Consider the following 19,897-nt stretch of genomic DNA (forward strand, 5'->3'; position numbering starts at 1 on the left):
AGCAGAAGCAGGAGGCCCCATTAGCTAAAGTGGTGCTTCAGTTTCAGGTTAAGAACGGACCTCCAGAACGAATTAAGTACTTAACCCGAGGTACCACTGTATATATTTGGGGAAGTGGTTTGGCTGTCTTTCTTTCTATCTGTCTGTCCTTCATAGGTGTGGCCACCTCTTGAGGTGCTGTCATCAAACTTACCACAAGTGTTCCAGAGGTGGGAATTTGGGGGGGTCGCCATCCACATCTGGGTGCAAGCCACTATTCGGAATCAACATAGCGGACCAAGACATGACTTGGGTTTGATGTGACCCATCTTCTGACATGACGGGTCCAAACTCAATCATTACACTGTCCATTTTAAAAAATCACAATACTTCAAGGTTTCTATAAATTCCTGGGCAGTGCTGGGTACTCCTCACCAGTAAATCTGCAAAATTGGTTTCATCCAAGAAAGCCTGGATCTGGCCCACAACCACTTGTCCAGGAAAGGGAGCTTAGCAACTGGCAGGAATTACTTTGATTTTCCAAATCCAGAGAGAGTTTCCTGAGGAGTGGTTTTGCCACTGCCTCCTTCAAGCAAGCAGGGACCACCCCCTCTTGCAAGGAAGCATTAGTCACCTGCCTGGCCCAGCCAGCTGCCCCCTCCCTGTTAGTTTTTATCAACCATGAGGGCCAAGAGCACAGGTGGCTGCCCAGACCATACCAAACAACTTGTTCGCATCCTTGAGCCTTATTAACAGAATCTCATCCAACATAACAGGACCAGCCAAAGCTCTGGATACCTCTTGAGATTCATCTGATGACCTCTGTCAAGGTCCCCACAGATGCAAGCAATTTTATCCTCAAAATGCTTTGCAAACGAGTCAAAGTGAACCATCTCTTTCAGGCCAGACTGTAAAAGGCCCCATAGTACACACTGAGGATGCAATTAGGGTTGTCACCAGTTCCTGGAATTACAGAATATCTCCATTTTTGACGCCCTAATGAGCTCCTGTCTCATTTGGGCTTCAAACAGCATGCATTTTTCTCATATTTGAGCTGGCCCAAAATGGCAGTTGCATCACTGTTGGTGTGGCTGATGAGGAGCCCGGACAATAGGAGAAAGTGAAATTAGAGAGAAGGGGGAGGGAGCAACCTCTACTCTCCCCCCATCCCCCCTTCCTTCCCTCTCTCTTGTGCTCTTTCTCAGATGCTGCCCACCAGTCTAGCATGGTGAGGGCCCACCTCTGCTAGGTCCTCTCTGCCACCCCAACCTCTCCTGACCTCTCCCCCTTCCTTCTACTTCCTCTGAACTCAAGTCTCTTCTGATGCCAGCATGGATGAGAGGCTAGAGGTGTGGCTCAAGTCGCCCCTGGAAGCCAGCCATGTACCCCTGGCCCCTGCCCATCTTCAGTATATGAGTAGAAGGGACATTCTGGACTTGGACTATTCATTCATAGATGGAAATGTCTTTTTCATATATTTTTTATTGAATTTTCTGTTTTGCAGTTTAAAGTACTACTTTTTTACATCCTTATGATATCAATGACGTCCCTTCTTCTCTTTCCATGTTTCACTTTACGTATCATAAAACCCTGCATCTTTTACAAAAACTATACCATTCAGTATTCCATTATTACATCAATCAAAACTTATTTACACTGTTGAATTTATCTTAATGCTTCCAGCGTTTTCAGCTGTACATGGTTATTTCCCATAAATTCAATAAACGTTTTCCAATTTTCTCTAAACATATGAACTTATGTCCATTGACAGAAATATCAAAGCTACCAGATATTAGACTTTGTCCTTGGTTCAAAGCACACAGCTTGTCTCTATTTGTACACTTGAGGCCTACGTGAGATTAACAACATCTTCCAAAGATGCGCTTGAAAGATAAAGCCACTGCAATGGCGACGGCGAAGAGGGTCTTCTTCGCCGCCTCCATTGCATCTGCAGAAAACAGCAGCAGGAGACTTTTTCAGGTGGTTCACAATCTATCGGAACCACCTGTACCACCGGGGCCTGGTAGGGACCCCAAGATCTCCTGCAATGCTTTTGCAAAGTTTGTTGCAGATAAAATCGCTCAGATTCAGAAGGAGGTAGACTCCACCGTGGGAGCAGGGCCAGGGCGGGAGAGTGCTAGAGTTCTGTCTGATCCTGTTACATGGGATCAATTCCAATCTGTTACCTCCGAGGATGTGGACAGGCTGCTTGGACAAGTGAAACTGACCACCTGTCTCCTTGATCCTTGCCCATCCTGGCTGATAAAAGCGAGCCGGGAAGGGCTGGGTGATGGGCTCTGTGGGGTGGTGAATGCTTCCCTCTGTGAGGGAGCCTTCCCAGACCTGCTGAAAGAGGCGGTCATTAAACCGCTTCTTAAAAAAACATCTTTAGACCCGGCCAATTTGGCCAACTATCGCCCAGTCTCAAAACTGCCATTCTTGGGCAAGGTGATTGAGCGGGTGGTTGCTGAACAACTCCAAGCACACCTGGAGGAAACGGACCATTTGGATCCCTTCCAATCAGGATTCAGGCCTCACCATGGGACTGAAACTGCCTTGGTCGCGCTGGTTGATGATCTCCGGCAGGCTAGGGACAAAGGTGAGAGCTGTTTCCTAGTTCTGCTAGATCTCTCAGCGGCCTTTGACACCATCGACCATAACATCCTTCTGGACCGTCTAGAGGGGCTGGGAGCTGGGGGCACTGTCATACAGTGGTTCCGCTCCTTCCTCCTGGGCCGTGTCCAGAAAGTGGTGGTGGGAGATGAGTGTTCAGACCCCTGGGCTCTCACTTGTGGGGTGCCTCAGGGTTCTGTCCTCTCCCCCATGCCTTTTAATATCTATATGAAGCTGCTGGGAGAGATCATCAGGGGGTTTGGACTGGGTGTTCATCAGTATGCAGATGACACCCAGCTCTACCTCTCCTTTAAATCAGAATCAGTGAAGGCGGTGAAGGTCCTGTGTGAGTGCCTGGAGGCGGTTGGAGGATGGATGGCGGCTAACAGATTGAGGTTGAATCCTGACAAGACAGAAGTACTGTTTTTGGGGGACAGGGAGCGGGTTGGTGTGGGGGATTCCCTGGTCTTGAATGGGGTAACTGTGCCCCTGAAGGACCAGGTGCGCAGCCTGGGAGCCATTTTGGACTCACAGCTGTCCATGGAGGCGCAGGTTAACTCTGTGTCCAGGGCAGCTGTCTACCAGCTCCACCTGGTATTCAGGCTAAGACCTACCTGCCTGCGAACTGTCTCGCCAGAGTGGTGCATGCTCTAGTTATCTCATGCTTGGACTACTGCAACGCGCTCTACGTGGGGCTACCTTTGAAGGTGACCCGGAAACTGCAATTAATCCAGAATGCGGCAGCTAGACTGGTGACTGGGAGTGGCCGCCGGGACCACATAACACCGGTTCTGAGAGATCTGCATTGGCTCCCAGTACGTTTCCAAGCACGATTCAAAGTGTTGGTGCTGACCTTTAAAGCCCTAAACGGCCTCGGTCCTGTATACCTGAAGGAGCGTCTCCACCCCCATAGTTCAGCCCGGACACTGAGATCCAGCGCCGAGGGCCTTCTGGCGGTTCCCTCATTGCGAGAAGTGAGGCTACAGGGAACCAGACAGAGGGCCTTCTCGGTAGTGGCGCCCGCCCTGTGGAACGCCCTCCCATCAGATGTCAAAGAGATAAATAATTACCTGACATTCAGAAGACATCTTAAGGCAGCCCTGTTCAGGGAAGTTTTTAATATGTAACACTGTACTGTTTTTAACACTGATTGGGAGCCGCCCAGAGTGGCTGGGGAAACTCAGCCAGATGGGCGGGGTATAAATAATAAATTATTATTATTATTATTATCAAGAACTTCCCAACATTTGAGGTGTTGCAGGTGTCCGTAGGTGCTTTTCAATCAATAAAATTCTGGGAATCAAAGGCGTAATCTACTGCATCAGATGTGCCAGATTACCGATGGCATCTTAATCCATGTCAGTGTATTATTATATTGGGTCCTTCAAATGCAAGTACACCTAAAATACAATAAAGGGACAGAGAGATTACAGGGTGTGGGAGAGATTTTATCCACATGGGTTTGGAGCGGACATGTTTTCTCATGAATAGCAAAGCCAGAAGGCATAATGTGGGCCAGGCTGTTGAAACATTTGAAGCAGCATTACCCCATCGGATACACATGCTAGGTGCATGCCCCAGACAGTGAAAGTGAGCTGCTGTTAAGCCGAAATGGAATTAGCAACCATAGAATCATAGAGTTGGAAGAGGCCCTGTGGGTCTCTAGTCCAACTCTCTGCAATGCAGGAATATGCAGCTGGTCTTATGGGGATCAAACCTGCAACCTTGCTCTTATCAGCACCACACTCTAACCAACTGAACTATCCAACAGGAAATTAGGACCCAACTAAAGGTATGCTTAATATGGGGCAGGCAGTTCCATATCAGAGTTCTTATTACCTCCTTTTTCCTCCTTAAATAAAAGTGCCAATTTAAACCATTTTCCCATAAAAAATTCTCCTCTGTGTATCTAATTCCCTCAAGCCACACAGGGCAGAAGCTGATGTCTAGGAGAAACTGGTTCAGCTTCCTTTTTAATGTGAACCTACTGAATTCACTATGTCCTGTACAAAGATGAACCTATTGTTCAAAATCTGCACATCCTCAAATTTGGCAATGCAATTCTCCAAATAAAAAAGGGTACAAAATGCATATGCATTTTTATACTGCCACTACTTTGCTGAGGCAATATAAAAATGCATATTTTGGCATTGGGGGGGTCAAGCATGAGATTCCCAACCTTGCCAAGCAAAAGCGCTCTATCTCTGCATGGGGATCTTTATGCTCTTCCTGATACCTGTTGCTGTAAAAAGCCTGCTGTGTCTGAGCCTGTCCGATAAATGTTGCAAGCTGCATCAACAGAAACTCGGGGTAGAAATCTGCTTGCTATTATAAGCAATGTGATGTGCATGCACTGCTACATTGCACTTGTCAAAGGTGCAGGCGGCTAAGCAAACGTCAGTGAGGCAACAGCAGGCAGAGCCAGCGAGCCAGCAAAGCAAGCAGAGCGAGGAAGCAAGCAGGCTGGTGGGTGGGTGGCCCAGGCAGGCCTTCTCAGGTTCCCCATGTTGCCACTGCTACCGCCCACCTGTTTGCTTGCTTGCATGCATGCCCAAACAGGTGGGCAGGTGAAGAGAGTGAGCAGGCAGCCAGGTGGGTGGCCCAGGCAAGCCTCCACATGTTCCCTGTCATCACTATCACCCACAGTTCACCCCTAACTCCAAACCCAATACAGTGGTACCTCGGGTTAAGTACTTAATTCGTTCCAGAGGTCCATTCTTAACCTGAAACTGTTCTTAACCTGAAGCACCACTTTAGCTAATGGGGCCTCCCGCTGCCTCCGCGCCGCCAGAGCACAATTTCTGTTCTCATCCTGAAGCAAAGTTCTTAACCCGAGGTAATATTTATGGGTTAGCAGAATCTGTAACCTGAAGCGTATGTAACCCGAGGTACCACTGTATCCTACTGTTGCTGCCACTCACAGAGGAGAGGGCAACAAAGACCAGGAGGTCCTTCTCCCATTCTCCCTGCATCTATCAGTGGCACAGAGCAAAGGGGAGAAAGACTTTCTTCTCTACATTCCCCTCTCCTCCATGAGTGGCAGCATCAATGGGATCTTGGGATAGGCGCCAGCTGTAGCAGACCCTCCAAGTGTCCCTATTTTCCAGGGACGTCCCTGATTTAGAGAAGCTGGTTTCTGATTTGATCCCAGAATGTCCCACTTTTCCTTAGGATGTCCCTATTTTCATTGGAGAAATGTTGGAGGGTATGGAGTTATCCAGCCACCGAGCCGTCTGAAGGGAATCCTGTATAGGGAAGTGTTTTTAAAAAAATGTTTTATTATGTTTTTGTATATGTTTGGAGGGACGCGGATGGCGCTGTGGGTAAAAGCCTCAGCGCCTAGGGCTTGCTGATCGAAAGGTCGGCGGTTCGAATCCCCGTGGCGGGGTGCGCTCCCGTTGTTCGGTCCCAGCGCCTGCCAACCTAGCAGTTCGAAAGCACTCCCGGGTGCAAGTAGATAAATAGGGACCGCTTACTAGCGGGAAGGTAAACGGCGTTCCGTGTGCGGCTCTGGCTCGCCAGAGCAGCGATGTCACGCTGGCCACGTGACCCGGAAGTGTCTCCGGACAGCGCTGGCCCCCGGCCTCTTGAGTGAGATGGGCGCACAACCCTAGAGTCTGTCAAGACTGGCCCGTACGGGCAGGGGTACCTTTACCTTATATGTTTCGAAGCTGCCCAGAGTGGTTGGGGCAACCCAGTAAGATGTGTGGGGTATAAATAGTAAAATTATCATTCTGGAATGGGATGTCCCTATTTTCACTGGAGAAATGTTGGAGGGTATGTTGTAGCAGGATGGGGAGTGCCAGGGTTTGGGGTGAAATGTGGGGGAGGGGAAATCCAGGGTGAACTGTGGGGGGAAAGAGATTGGCAACAGGTGGCAGGTAGGTGGGGGATGTGGTGCTGAAGGAGCAGCGAGGGGATGAGGGTAATTTCATTTATCTATTTCATAAAATTTATATGTCATTTGATTCCAAAAACAAACAAACAAAGCAGTTTATAAAAAAGAATAACACAATAAAAGTACCTGTAAAAGCAGCTCTTTGAAACATTCAAGAAAAATAATTAAAGTCAACGATAAGCTGAAAGCAGATTAAAGCACATAGCAGGATTTTTAAATGTCTGGGTAGGCTTGTCAAAACAAAAATGTTTTTTAGCAGCTGTTGGAAAGAGTACAGTGAAGGTGTCAGAGTGTGAGTGCTGACATACGAAAAGATTGATTTCCTACAAATGAACCTGTACCAGTGCCAGCTCTGCAGTTGAGAGGGCAAATATGATTTAAGGTGATCTCGCAAGCAAACTGGTCCCAAGTTGTTAAGGGCTTTATATAAAATTTGAACTTGGCCTGGTAGTAAATCAACAACCACTATCAGGCCTGCAGGTTGACCTCTCAAAATCTGAAGCTTTAAGATCCAAAAAGTATTGACAGAACTCACAGGCATTAGACTCTGTCACACAAAACTTAGATATTTAGGAGGAGTAATAATAACAAGAACCCTGAACAGACTCTGTTCATAAAACTATCCCCTTGTATGGCAGAAAATCATTCAAAATTTGGAGGGAAATGGAACAAAACCCATTTTACCCTCCCAGATTAGCAATGGTAAAATGATGATCCTACTAAAACTACTGTTTCTATTCCAGTCACTCCCAATTTGGATCCCACTCAACCAGATGCAAAGGTGGCAGAGAGAGAAAAATCATTTATTTTTTCCTGCAAAAGACCCAGAATAAAAGCCAAACTCCTGTACTTCCCCACAGTGGAAGGAAGCTGAGGCATCCCAAACCTGGAACTATATTTTATCTCAGCTAAAGCATCCATGGCAGATGTCCAAAATACCTCCAAGGAAGGAAGGTCCACAACCTCCCAAGGGAGACCATTCCACTGTGGTGGGAATGTACAAAAATCCAGCCTTTCTGGCACAATGTTAGACAATTGGTACAAAACAGTTTGGGAAAAGGCTTTCCCTGAGAGATTAACAAATAAACTACAGTTGACATGTGGACAGATCAAGAAAGATGGCTTTACTCCAGTGTGGTTTTATTTCATAACATATGCCAGTATTGCAGAAAATGAACAATCCCCGCCATCAACATTTGGCTCAGTCTGGTTGATCTAAATTTAAATTTAAACATAAATTAATATCTTCACTTTGAACCCCTCTCCTACAATCATCAATATACTCTTTATACTACTTCATTGATAGCCTAAGAGGGAAAATGATTAGTACTGATACTTATTCTAAGCACAAACACAAGGGCTTCTGATTACGTGTTTTAGCTATGTGATGTTGAATGCTACCTGTTAACTCTGTTCTATCCTGTTTCCCCTTTGCTACTGTTTTTATTTTATTTAAGCCACCCCATGAACCAAGAACTTGTGCACTGAATTAGTGATGTACCAATGACATGAGAATATTTGATGTATTTATTTGATTTCCATTATGGACCCCCACTTAGGTAATAGGTGAGGCGGAGACAGTAACGGCCTTTAAACATCTCTTTAAAATGTGTATGTTTACCTAAGCTTTCCTGGATCCTGACTCTTAAATTTTAATGTTATTTTGGTTTTTTACCCTGCTCAGTTCTACTTGTGATTTACAGGTGATTTTTTAAAATTATTATTTAATTTGGTTTTCAGCGATTTTTATTGAATGTTGTTGTATTTTTTATTGTCTTTCTGTAAACCAGTTAGAATATTTTTATTGTATTAAGCTGTATATAGAGAGAGGGACAGAGGGACGCGGGTGGTGCTGTGGTCTAAACCACTGAGCCTAGGGCTTGCCGATCGGAAGGTCCCAGCTCGGAAAATCCCAGCAATGGGGTGAGCTCCCATTGCTTGGTCCCAGCTCCTGCCAGCCTAGCAGTTCGAAAGCAGGTCAAAGTGCAAGTAGGTTAATAGGTACCGCTCTGACGGGAAAGTAAACGGCGTTTCCGTGCACTGCTCTGGTTCGCCAGAAGCGAAGTCATGCTGGCCATATGACCCAGAAAAGCTGTCTGAGGACAAACGCCGGCTCCCTCAGCCAGTAAAGCGAGATGAGTGCCGTAACCCCAGAGTCGTTCGCGACTGGACCTAACGGTCAGGGGTCCCTTTACTTTTATAGAGAGGGACAATCTAAGTGACTCACTGGTGGGACTAAGACTGGGGACAAGACATCACTAACACTCCCACTGGTCTTGCTCCTCCATTAGTTTTCCAGGTGGAATGCCAACGCCAGAGCCTTGAATTCTCACAGAGAGCAAGGCAGGTCTCTCCCTCTTTCTAGCTCTAATCCCAGTATTGCCTGGTCTTTATTCTCTCTCACACACACTCAGAGCTCCTGTCAAGGAGGGGTACAAGACATGCCCCCTTCTGCTTACCTTAGAAGGATCTTCAACTACAGTAGTTAGTTTCTGAGGCAACACTTTGGCCACAGCTTACATAACAAAGCAGATACTCAGCAGACGCAGCTAGGCTGTTTACCGAACAAAGAAACTGGTTTGATGATTTCGGCAGTCCCTACCTATGCAGAAATCCCATTTTACATTTATAAAACCACAGACTTGGAGGGGACCCCAGAAACCTACTCAGCCCAAACTCATTACAATAGCAAGCATTTATAGGTGCCTGACAGCCTGATTAAGAAATATATTTTTCTTGCTGCTGTTGTTTCCCTTCAAAATATGTCAGCTGCTCCATTGCACCGCTGACAATATGGCACACTGCATCCCTCTGAGTCGTTCTCCGCTGTAACCTCACATAACACAGCATGGGTGGAAATGCAAGAGGAGATTTACTTTTCCAAAGAAAATTGGATAACTGGCATTTTAGTGCGAACATCTGGCACGCTTTCAGCTAAATGTTAGTTTATTCAATTCAAACTCAGGGTTCAGGGAGGAGGGGGTGAGGGTCTCTGCACCCAACAGCATGAAGACGTTTCCCCTCTGGATTTCTTCTCTGTGGATGACCCGAATTTCTTCATGATGCTTGTGGCACAGACTACTTTAAATAGGTATTTGGCTCACATGTGTCCTGGCCTCTGTACATTTCACTCCACATTTCCTTCTGTTGTTGTTTAGTCATTTAGTCGTGTCCGACTCTTTGTGACCCCTTGGACCAGAGCACACCAGGAGCACGTTTCCTTCTACCTGATTGTTATCACAAGTATTTTTTACAGCTGCCCCATGAAACTTTGTCCTGATCGAATGAAGAAATCAAAGAGGTTATGATAAAATGGGAATAAGAGGTTATGATAAAATGGGCCTAAGATTTTGGACATTCAATACAAATGGAGCAATGGGAGAGGCTATGGAAACAAGATATAAAATTTACAGCGTGTTATACAGTAAGAGAGAACCTAATGAAAATGATATACTGATGGTATTTAACACCAGACAAATTAGCCAGAATTTTTTAAACAAAAATCCAATGTATGCTGGAGATGTGGAAGGGAATTAGGAGCAAAGTACCAAATTTGGTGGGGGTGTAAAAACATAAAACAATTTTGGAATAAGATACATGAAGAATGAAAAAAGATATTTAAAACAGTTAAGAAAAAATGGAAGCATATCTTCTGGGTTTAATAATAGAAGACATCCCCAAGAATATGGTAAATATATTCTTATACACTGGTACCTTGGGTTACAGACGCTTCAGGTTACAGACTCCGCTAACCCAGAAATAGTACCTCGGGTTAAGAACTTTGCTTCAGGATGAGAACAGAAATCGCATGGCAGCGGCAGCAGGAGGCCCCATTAGCTAAAGTGGTACTTCAGGTTTAGAACGGACCTCCGGAACGAATTAAGTTCTTAACCCAAGGTACCACTGTACGCAACGGCAGCTGCCAGGACATTGATTGCAAAAAATTGCAAAGGGGAACAGGTACCCTCAATAAGAGAATGGCAGAGCAAATTCTGTGAATTCATAAATATGGCAAAATGAACTGCAATAATAAGAGGGAAATCAAACCAAAAAACAAAGAAAGAATGGAGTTGCGTAAGAGAATATATAAAGAAACATTGCTTTGGAACAGAAATATCGATAGAAGAATAAGAACGACGCAAGGATAAGGGAAAGGGTAACAATAAGCAAAACAGAAATAGAAATAAATAACAACAGTTGAGCACAACGAAAGACGACAAATGTAAAAGAAGGAAGTCACACATGAGTGAAGGGAAGTTGGGTTTATTTTATGTATTATTTGGTTTTGAGTTGTTTTGAGTGTTTATGAAAACATATGTTTTTCTTTTTCCTTTTTTCATGTAAATTTACTCTATTTTAGTTTTGTAAGATTAAAAATAAATAAAGAAAAATTTAAAAAGAAAAAAAAGACACTTTGCCCTGATCAGTGCCTTCATCAGGCAAGCAGCTGCCCACACACAAATGCTGGGCATGGTACAAGAAGGATCAAAGCTTTCATTTGGTGTTGGGGAGTCCACATACCATGAGGCCAACACACGTATGAAGATGCCTTTTGCCAGGCAGGGCTCTTTGTCTCTCTCTAGCTACATGCTGCCCACTCATACAGTCAGGGTTTGATTTGGGGACCTTCTGGAAGCAAGGCAGGAGCTAGGGACAGCGAACACCCAAGTCTACAATTTTCCAGCCCCATCATTCCCAAGTACAGAAGTCTGCTATCTTCCAGCTCTTGGGGTCATTGCACAGTAACACAGCCCATCAGAAGCCACTACTGGTGAGAATCAGGGTGGCCCGAAATTGTGCCATGATAATCAGATGGCGAATTCTAGTTGGGTTCTTGAGGACCAGCCTCTTCTCTAGGCAAGGGGTAACCACCTGGGTCCCCTCCGGATGCTGCTGGACTCCAGTCCCAGCCAGAAATTTTTCTGCCTGGGGCAAACCAGGAAATGGTGCTGCTCCCCACCACACAATGTCTTATCTGTTTGGGTGTATATTTGATGCTTTAATTCTGTTATGAAGCAAGTTCTGCAAGTAAAAGATAGAATAATATATTTTATGTGCCTGGATAATGGTTTCTTCCAAAAGGAGTCCGTTCTTATGCTTCCAGTTGCTTCAAACTACGCAATATTAATATCTGCAAAAGGCTCATGGTCACGCCAGCCCTGATCCCAGCCAGCACAGCCAGGGGTCAGGGATGATGGGGCTTGTAGGCCAGTAGTGTCCGGAGAGCCCTGTCTGGCCTATCCTGGAGGGGGTTGCACTTCCCCTGAAGGAGCAGGTTCACTGATTTGTGGTGCTTCTGGATCCAGCCCTGTCACATGAAGTCTAGGGAGTCTCAGTGGATAGAAGTGCCTCTTACCAGCTGTGCCTGGAGCCAGGTAAGTTGGCCACCATATTTCATGCATCAGTACTTCAAAATTGGATCACTACAGTGCACTCTATGTGGAGCTTCCCTTACACCAGATCTGGAAGCTGCAGTTGGAGAATGCTGCAGCACAGTTGCTGACGGGAGTGAGGCCTTGTCAGCGTAAAACACTTCTGCTCGGAGACCTGCACTGGTTGCCAGTTTGCTACTGAGCCATATTCACCCACTCAGCTGCTGTGTTCTGTGGAACTGCACTGGTAGAGGTGCCACATACTACCCATTCCACATTTGTAAGTCACTGATCTTTTACTGGCAACACCTACACTCTGGAACTCTCTGCCTATTGACTGAAGGCAAACACTTTCACTGCCTGCTGATGATATATTTGCTTGGGCAAGACTTCCTAGATATGGCGAATGTTGTCATGTGTTTTGATCTGGGTTTTAGCTTAGTGTTATTTTAATTGTTTTATAACGTTTAAAATATTTGTTTTAACTGTGTATGGTTGTTGTTTTTTTACTGAGCATAATTTCTAAATTTATGGCTCTGCTTATCAGTTAGCATATACAAATTTCATGCAAATTTGTGTCCTCTGTGCAGCATCACCACCAGCACCCAGCCAAATACAGCAGCTGAAGGGTAGCCTCAGTGCCAGATTATAACAAACTCAGGTTCTGCCTGCATGCGTGTAAGGCACAGCTCCTCTTGGTGCTTTGGGCTGAGGCCAAAATGGAACAGAGAGAAAAGCTCTTGCAAGAGGATGCGCGCAGGAAGCCAGAGTTGTCACTAGTGCACAGTGCCAAAGCTCAGCTCTATGAAAGTCAGATAAGCATCACAAGGCAACTAAATAGATGGGAACGGTTCCAGGTCATTGTGCAATGGATCTATGTGGGCCAGAATCCCACAGCCCTGCCCTAAGCAAAACCTGTGGTTTTTCCTAAAACAATTCTGCTCATGTCAGAAGCGTACAATCCTAACTCACAAACAGGGCTGGACCGCTTCTGGAATGAAGAGTGCTGCATCCAGCGAGGGGGAGCTGGTGGCAGAACAAATAGGGAACATGGGAGACACAAAGGCGTAAAGGGATTAGGGTGGTGAAGTAACATAGGAGAGGAGGAGGAGACCAATCAAAGCCAAACCACTCTCCATCAGTCTCCTGGAGACAAGTTTCAACCGCCTATTGTTTGGTGAATCAAACATTACTAGACTGAAGCTGCCAGATAGCACAGATCTAGGTCAGTCATTCCCTCGCTGCTATGAGAAATGGTTTATTGGGAAAGCGGGGAGGGAAGCACCTCCCGCCCTCAAAGAGGCTGACCACTGTGTCTCTGCAGGATGTACTGCTCTGTCCTTCCAGTCTCTTCCTCTGGCACAGGTGTCTCTGCTGTGATACTGCAACAAGCATGGCTGGATCCTCACTCATTCTTGATGCAGAGCGAGCAGAGTGGACACCATTGTCCTCTCATGGAGGTCACCTATTTCAGCAGGTTTCCTCCTGCTCAGAACAGTAACCCGTACAGAAATACTAGGGTGTGACTTCTCTTGATTATAGATAATTCTGACTTGGACATCCATGAAAGCAGTAGATGTAGAAGTGAAGTGGGTCTCCCATGTTTTCTAAAACAGCCACCCCACCACCACCAATGTTCTTGTTGCTCTCCATGGTTGTGCCTGGCTTCTGTGGCCAACACAGAGGTACAACACAGGAGCACAGGATGCTGCCTTGCAGCTAGCTGGATGCATTCTTCAGTGTTGTCTGCATGGACCAGCAGTGGCTTTCCAGAGTTCCAGGCTGGGGACCTTCCCAGCCCTTTCAGGAGATGCCACTGGAGATTGAACCTGGAACCTTCTGTAGGCATAGCGGATGGTCATCAAAGAAGTGGCACACTCTGCACAAAAGAGTGAGTTGCTGAGTGATGGATCTCGCTAGAAGGCTCCAGTAACTTCTGTAAAAGCTGACAGCTGCTGCAGGCACCTGGAGCCTTCCGAGGCTTTGCAAGGCTCTGACCCATAAAGTGTACTTTCTGCTAATTAATGGGAATAAAATTACCATGTGACTTACATATCTTTTAGGGGAAGTGCTATTTTCCAAAAAAAAGTTAAATGTGACGAGAAGCCTATTTGTTTTAATCCAGTGATGACCAAGACAATTTGACATTGTTGCCCAGTGCCAGGTGGAAATTCTCTCTTAAGCCTGACCTGGCCATGGCACCATTCCAAATACTTTCCCCCTGAGTCTTCATAATTCACTGAAACCTCCGCCTTCAACTTACTGGGTGTGGGAAAAAGTTGTAGCATGTGAAAAGGACAAATCAACGGGGACTTCCATAAAGCATATCTCCTTTCTACAACAGAAATCAAGCATTTATGGGAAACTTAAGAGCTGAAATCAGGAGCTGCCGGATATTAGCAGCCACTGTGCTTAAGGGTCAGAACCTCAATTCTGTGACTCTAGCCCAGCCTCCCCCAACCCAGTGGTCCCCAGATGTTTTGGATTGCAACTCCCATCAACAATGATGGATGTTGTAGGCCAGCACATCAGGAGGGTACCAGGAGGGCAGGAGGAAAGAACTGGAGTTGCCAACTGACCAAAAACAAAACAGCCTGGCCGGAACATGAGAAAAGGAGAAGAGTCTTGTAGCTGGATCAGGTCAAAGCCCTACAAAAGTCAAGCATCCTGTTCTCACAGTAGCTAACTAGGTGCACCAATGGGAAACCCACAAGCAAGACATGAGCGAGCACAACTGTTGTTTCTGTAGTACCTGCCCTTAGCTAATATGGCCGCTCTCCCTCTCTTCATGCCAGCTCTTTGGCACATAGAGAAAAAGTGGGCACAATCACAGGAGCGTTAGAAGAGGCCTGCAGCTGGAACAGGCCAAAGGTCAATCTAGCCCAGGACTGTTTTCAGGGTGGCCAACCAGATGCCTATTATGGGAAGCCTTAAAAAAGCAGGATTTGAGCCCAACTGAACTCTCCTCGCTGCCGATTCCCAGCAACTGCTATTCAGAGGCATTAGCCTTCATGGCTAGTTGCCATCAATTACCGTCTGCTCCATAAACTTGTCTATATTTCTCCTTTAAAGCCATCCAGATAGCAGCCATCACTGCCCATTGGGGGAGTGCATTCCATGGTTTAACTGTTTTTAAAGCTGTAAACCTTGAGCAGACATCATGATCCAAAGGCTTCTGATGGCCTTGCGGTCAGGAAATGGTTGCAAGTGCCTTAGTTCTGTGAGGGGCCCAAGGGTCGGAGCAGGACCTGCTAAAAGTTAACAGGGTTTCCCACCTGCTCAACCCGCCCCCTCCAAACACACCACAATCACCACTGGGGGTGGGTGCACACCACAGCAGGCACAGAGCCTTGCTCTTTAAGGTATGCACATTTTAATCCTGCCTTTCTTCCGACATGGAACACAGAGAGGCGTACCGTGGTTATCAGGCCTGATCTGCTATCCAGGCACCTACCAGACCTCGTCCTGCTTAGCTTCTGCAAGGAGATTGCTAGAGATTGAAGCAGAATCCCAGCTGGATCCGGATTTTCAAGCGAACAAATTTAATGTGCATCTCCCAGACTAATGCACACATTGGAACGTAATTGCCCTTTGAATTTTGCACCTCGCTGAATTTACTTAAGTCCCAGTTTATTTCAGAGTAGGAATCAGTCTGGATTCAACACAAAACAAGTTTTCATAAAGAATGGTGCAACTCTTTTTATTTGTATGCTGGCTTCATCAGCTGATTATTCAAATTAAAATCCTGCAATTAATTAAGATTACAATCTACTGCAGAATTATTTGGGAGACAGTTCCATGCAACACAGTGGGGCTTACTCTGAGTAAACTTGCAAAAGAGTGGCTTGGTTGTGTTCCAGTGCACGCTATCCCGGGAGGCCTTCCAAATGAGCCTTCGGAGAAAGCAGGGGTCACGCCAGGCTGCAAGATTTCTCTAATCAGCGGACAGTCCTACTAATTGGCCTTTTGAATGTCTTCCAGCTTTCTCCTCTGATTTTGGAGCAGGAGGATCAAACCAACCCCTTTTACGTGGAAAGGAGACAAACGCTAAAGTAAGCCCACATGTTTCAGGCCCCTTTCTGATTTCCTAGCAACGCAAGCTCAAAACAGCAAATTGGCCAAGGCCTCTAGCCTGTGGATTACAGCCCCATCCCGGGGGGGTGGGGGTGTTGGAACTCCATAACACAGTGAAGGCTCCCTGGTGGAACGGATGGAGAAGTCACGCTCCCAGATTCAAATTGTCAAGGATGTGTCAAGAGTCCAAAACACTGTTTAGCTTTAATAATATTTCTTTTTGTCATGTGGAAATTATTTGCATTTTCCTCTAACAAAAACTACAGTTAACCCAGGGTTGCTCCTAAAGAAAAAGAAATGAAGCGCTTTGAGACAAGCAGTGTAAACTGCAAAGAGTCTGGGGTTTGCACTTCCCAAATATCGTCCTGTGTTCTGATGGGTATGAATTGCCATCTAGTGGCGCCAAAAGGCAACGCCTTCCTTAAGGCTGGAGACGGACAACACACATTTATACACAAAAAGAGGAATGCAAGTTGGGTAGTTAATGTGCATAACAACTGGCCATTGTGCCCATTCCACAGGCCTCGTGGAGAATGTGCACATTTCCCAGTCACTTTACATAATCTCCAACAGGCTTTGGGGGATGTTCATAGCTCAATGGAATTCTGCACATTCTCTGGTCCTTATGCAGAATTCCCAACTACAGATGAGGCTCGCTGCTTGCCTGTGCTCTTTTGGGGCTCACAGGTTTTGTCATGCTGGCTTGGATCACTCCAAAACAGCACACACTTGGCTTGTCACAAAAATGCCTTTCGTGATCTTGTCTCTGTTGTCAAGCTTTGAGCTCCCAAGCTTGAATAAGTCACCACTGATCTGTCTTCTCACGTCCCAAACGTAAGAGAATTCAAAACAAAAAAAATTCCTTCCAGTAGCACCTTAAAGACCAACTAAGTTAGTTCTTGGTATGAGCTTTCGTGTGCATGCACACTTCTTCAGAAGTATCTGAAGTATCTGAAGAAGTGTGCATGCACACGAAAGCTCATACCAAGAACTAACTTAGTTGGTCTTTAAGGTGCTACTGGAAGGAATTTTTTTTGTTTTGACTATGGCAGACCAACACGGCTACCCATCTGTAAGAGAATTCAGTTCTTGATGGGGAAAGGGTTGCCCATTCCTGCTCTCGGTGCTGTAATCATGTCAAGGCTCTAGGGCTGGATGTTGGCAGGTCAGAAGAATTTGTTGTTGTTTAGTCGTTTAGTCGCGTCCGACTCTTCATGACCCCATGGACCAGAGCACGCCAGGCACTCCTGTCTTCCACTGCCTCCTGCAGTTTGGTCAAACTCATGCTGGTAGCTTCAAGAACACTATCCAAGCATCTCGTCCTCTGTCATCCCCTTCTCCTAGTGCCCTCCATCTTTCCATCAGGGTCTTTTCCAGGGAGTCTTCTCTTCTCATAAGGTGGCCAAAGTATTGGAGCCTCAGCTTCACAATCTGTCCTTCCAGTGAGCACTCAGGGCTGATTTCCTTAAGAATGGAGAGGTTTGATCTTCTTGCAGTCCATGGGACTCTCAAGAGTCTCCTCCAGCACCATAATTCAAAAGCATCAATTCTTTGGCGATCAGCCTTCTTTATGGTCCAGCTTTCACTTCCATACATCACTACTGGGAAAACCATAGCTTTAACTATACGGACCTTTGTTGGCAAGGTGATGTCTCTACTTTTTAAGATGCTGTCTAGGTTTGTCATTGCTTTTCTCCCAAGAAGCAGGCGTCTTTTAATTTCGTGGCTGCTGTCACCATCTGCAGTGATCATCAGAAGCCTATGTCAGAAGCATAGGCTGTCTGTATCATCCAAATTACAGCCAGGGGACATCTGACTTAAAAGCGTAGCAGGCCCACATTCGCACACACAGCCCTGCAGCTGCAACCAGCTTGGGCAGAAGGCCAGGGTGGGGTGATGCAAATCACTGTATATATCTTGTATATATTCTTTCTCTAAAATAAGCATTTTAGTTTGCTTTCCAATGCATGTCCCCTACAATATGCATTTGACATGAACCAATACTGCAGAATTTGGAGAAGTGTCTAATCTGATTGAATGAAGTCAGTCAGGCTGCTTTTAGAAATTGGTCAAAAACAGAGATTAGCATAATTTTTTTTCCAGTTCATGCATCTTTGTTTATATGTCTGTGTTGTTTTCATTGATGTTGAATTTTAACAACAACAGGTTTCAGGAAAAAACTCTATCTATCTGTCTGAACCATTCTTGCCTGCCAGAGTTTGGAGCATTCACTTAGTAATGCAACTACTTAACATGGCCTGGGGAAAGAGGGTAGAGACAAGTTTTTCTCCCTCTCGCTTAAAACTAGAAGTTGTAGGTGTTGAATGAAGCTGAAGGCTAGAAATTCAGGAAAGACAGAAGGAAGGACTTTTCCACACAGAGTTAAACTATGGATCTATGGAGACAGTGATGGGCTGCAACTTGGACGACTTTAAAAGAGGATCAGATAGATCTATGGAGGAGAGAGCTATTAGCCATGATGGTTCTGCTCTGCTTCTCAATGCCTGTTGTTGGAGACCCCAGGAGGGGAGAGGACTCTTGTGTGCAGGTCCTGCCTGAGGGTTTCCCACTGGGGAGTTTGTGTGGCCCCTGTGAGAGCAGGATGCTGGCTCCCTTTGGCCTGATCCAGCAGGCTCTTCTTATGTTCTAACATGGTTTCTTAGAGTTGGTGAGAATGATGTTCTACTCAAGGATGCGTCCATTTTTAAACTTGATTGTTTTCAATGGCCTCCCATTAATAAAATTCCTGCTCTCACTCAGCTCCATCCTTGAATAACATTGGCGGTATTGATAGGTGTTTCCATTGTGCACAGAGAAACAGTCAATTACTGCATTGCAGGGGGCTGGACTAGATGGCCCATGGGGTCCCTTCCAACTCCACAATTCTGTGATTCTATGATAAGGCTTGTTTTCCATTGTTAGAAGAAGAAGAAGAAGAAGAAGAAGAAGAAGAAGAAGAAGAAGAAGAAGAGGAGGAGGAGTTTGGATTTGATATCCCGCCTTTCAATCCCCTTCAGGAGTCTCAAAGCGGCTAACAATCTCCTTTCCCTTCCTCCCCCACAACAAACACTCTGTGAGGTGAGTGGGGCTGAGAGACTTCAAAGAAGTGTGACTGACCCAAGGTCACCCAGCAGCTGCATGTGGAGGAGCGGAGACGCGAACCCGGTTCCCCAGATTACGTGACTACCGCTCTTAACCACTACACCACACTGGCTCTTGTTAACAGAGAAGATAGGCAATGTGTATTCTTACATGTTCACCCTAGGGTTGTACTCAACCCAGCTTTAAGTAGCTGAAGGCTAACTTAACTCTATTTATCTCAGCAGGTCTATTTTGAGCCTGGCTTAATTGTGTTGTTGTTGTTGTTGTTGTTGTTGTTGTTGTTGTTGTTTAGTCGTTTAGTCATGTCCGACTCTTCGTGACCCCATGGACCAGAACACACCAGGCACACCTGTCTTCCACTGCCTCCCGTAGTTTGGTCAAACTCATGTTTGTAGCTTCGAGAACACTGTCCAACCATCTCGTCCTCTGTCGTCCCCTTCTCCTTGTGCCCTCCATCTTTCCCAACATCAGGGTCTTTTTCAGGGAGTCTTCTCTTCTCATGAGGTGGCCAAAGTATTGGAGCCTCAGCTTCAGGATCTGTCCTTCCAGTGAGCACTCAGGGCTGATTTCCTTAAGAATGGATAGGTTTGATCTTCTTGCAGTCCATGGGACTCTCAAGAGTCTCCTCCAGCACCATAATTCAAAAGCATCAATTCTTTGGCGATCAGCCTTCTTTATGGTCCAGCTCTCACTTCCATACATCACTACTGGGAAAACCATAGCTTTTACTATACAGACCTTTGTTGGCAAGGTGATGTCTCTGCTTTTTAAGATGCTGTCTAGGTTTGTCATTAATTGTATACAATCTGTAATTGGATCAACAAAAGTCCATTGTGAGGCCAGACAATTGAAGCGATTG

Source organism: Podarcis muralis, chromosome 7 (assembly GCF_964188315.1).
Source record: "Podarcis muralis chromosome 7, rPodMur119.hap1.1, whole genome shotgun sequence".
NCBI classification, from domain to species: domain Eukaryota; kingdom Metazoa; phylum Chordata; class Lepidosauria; order Squamata; family Lacertidae; genus Podarcis; species Podarcis muralis.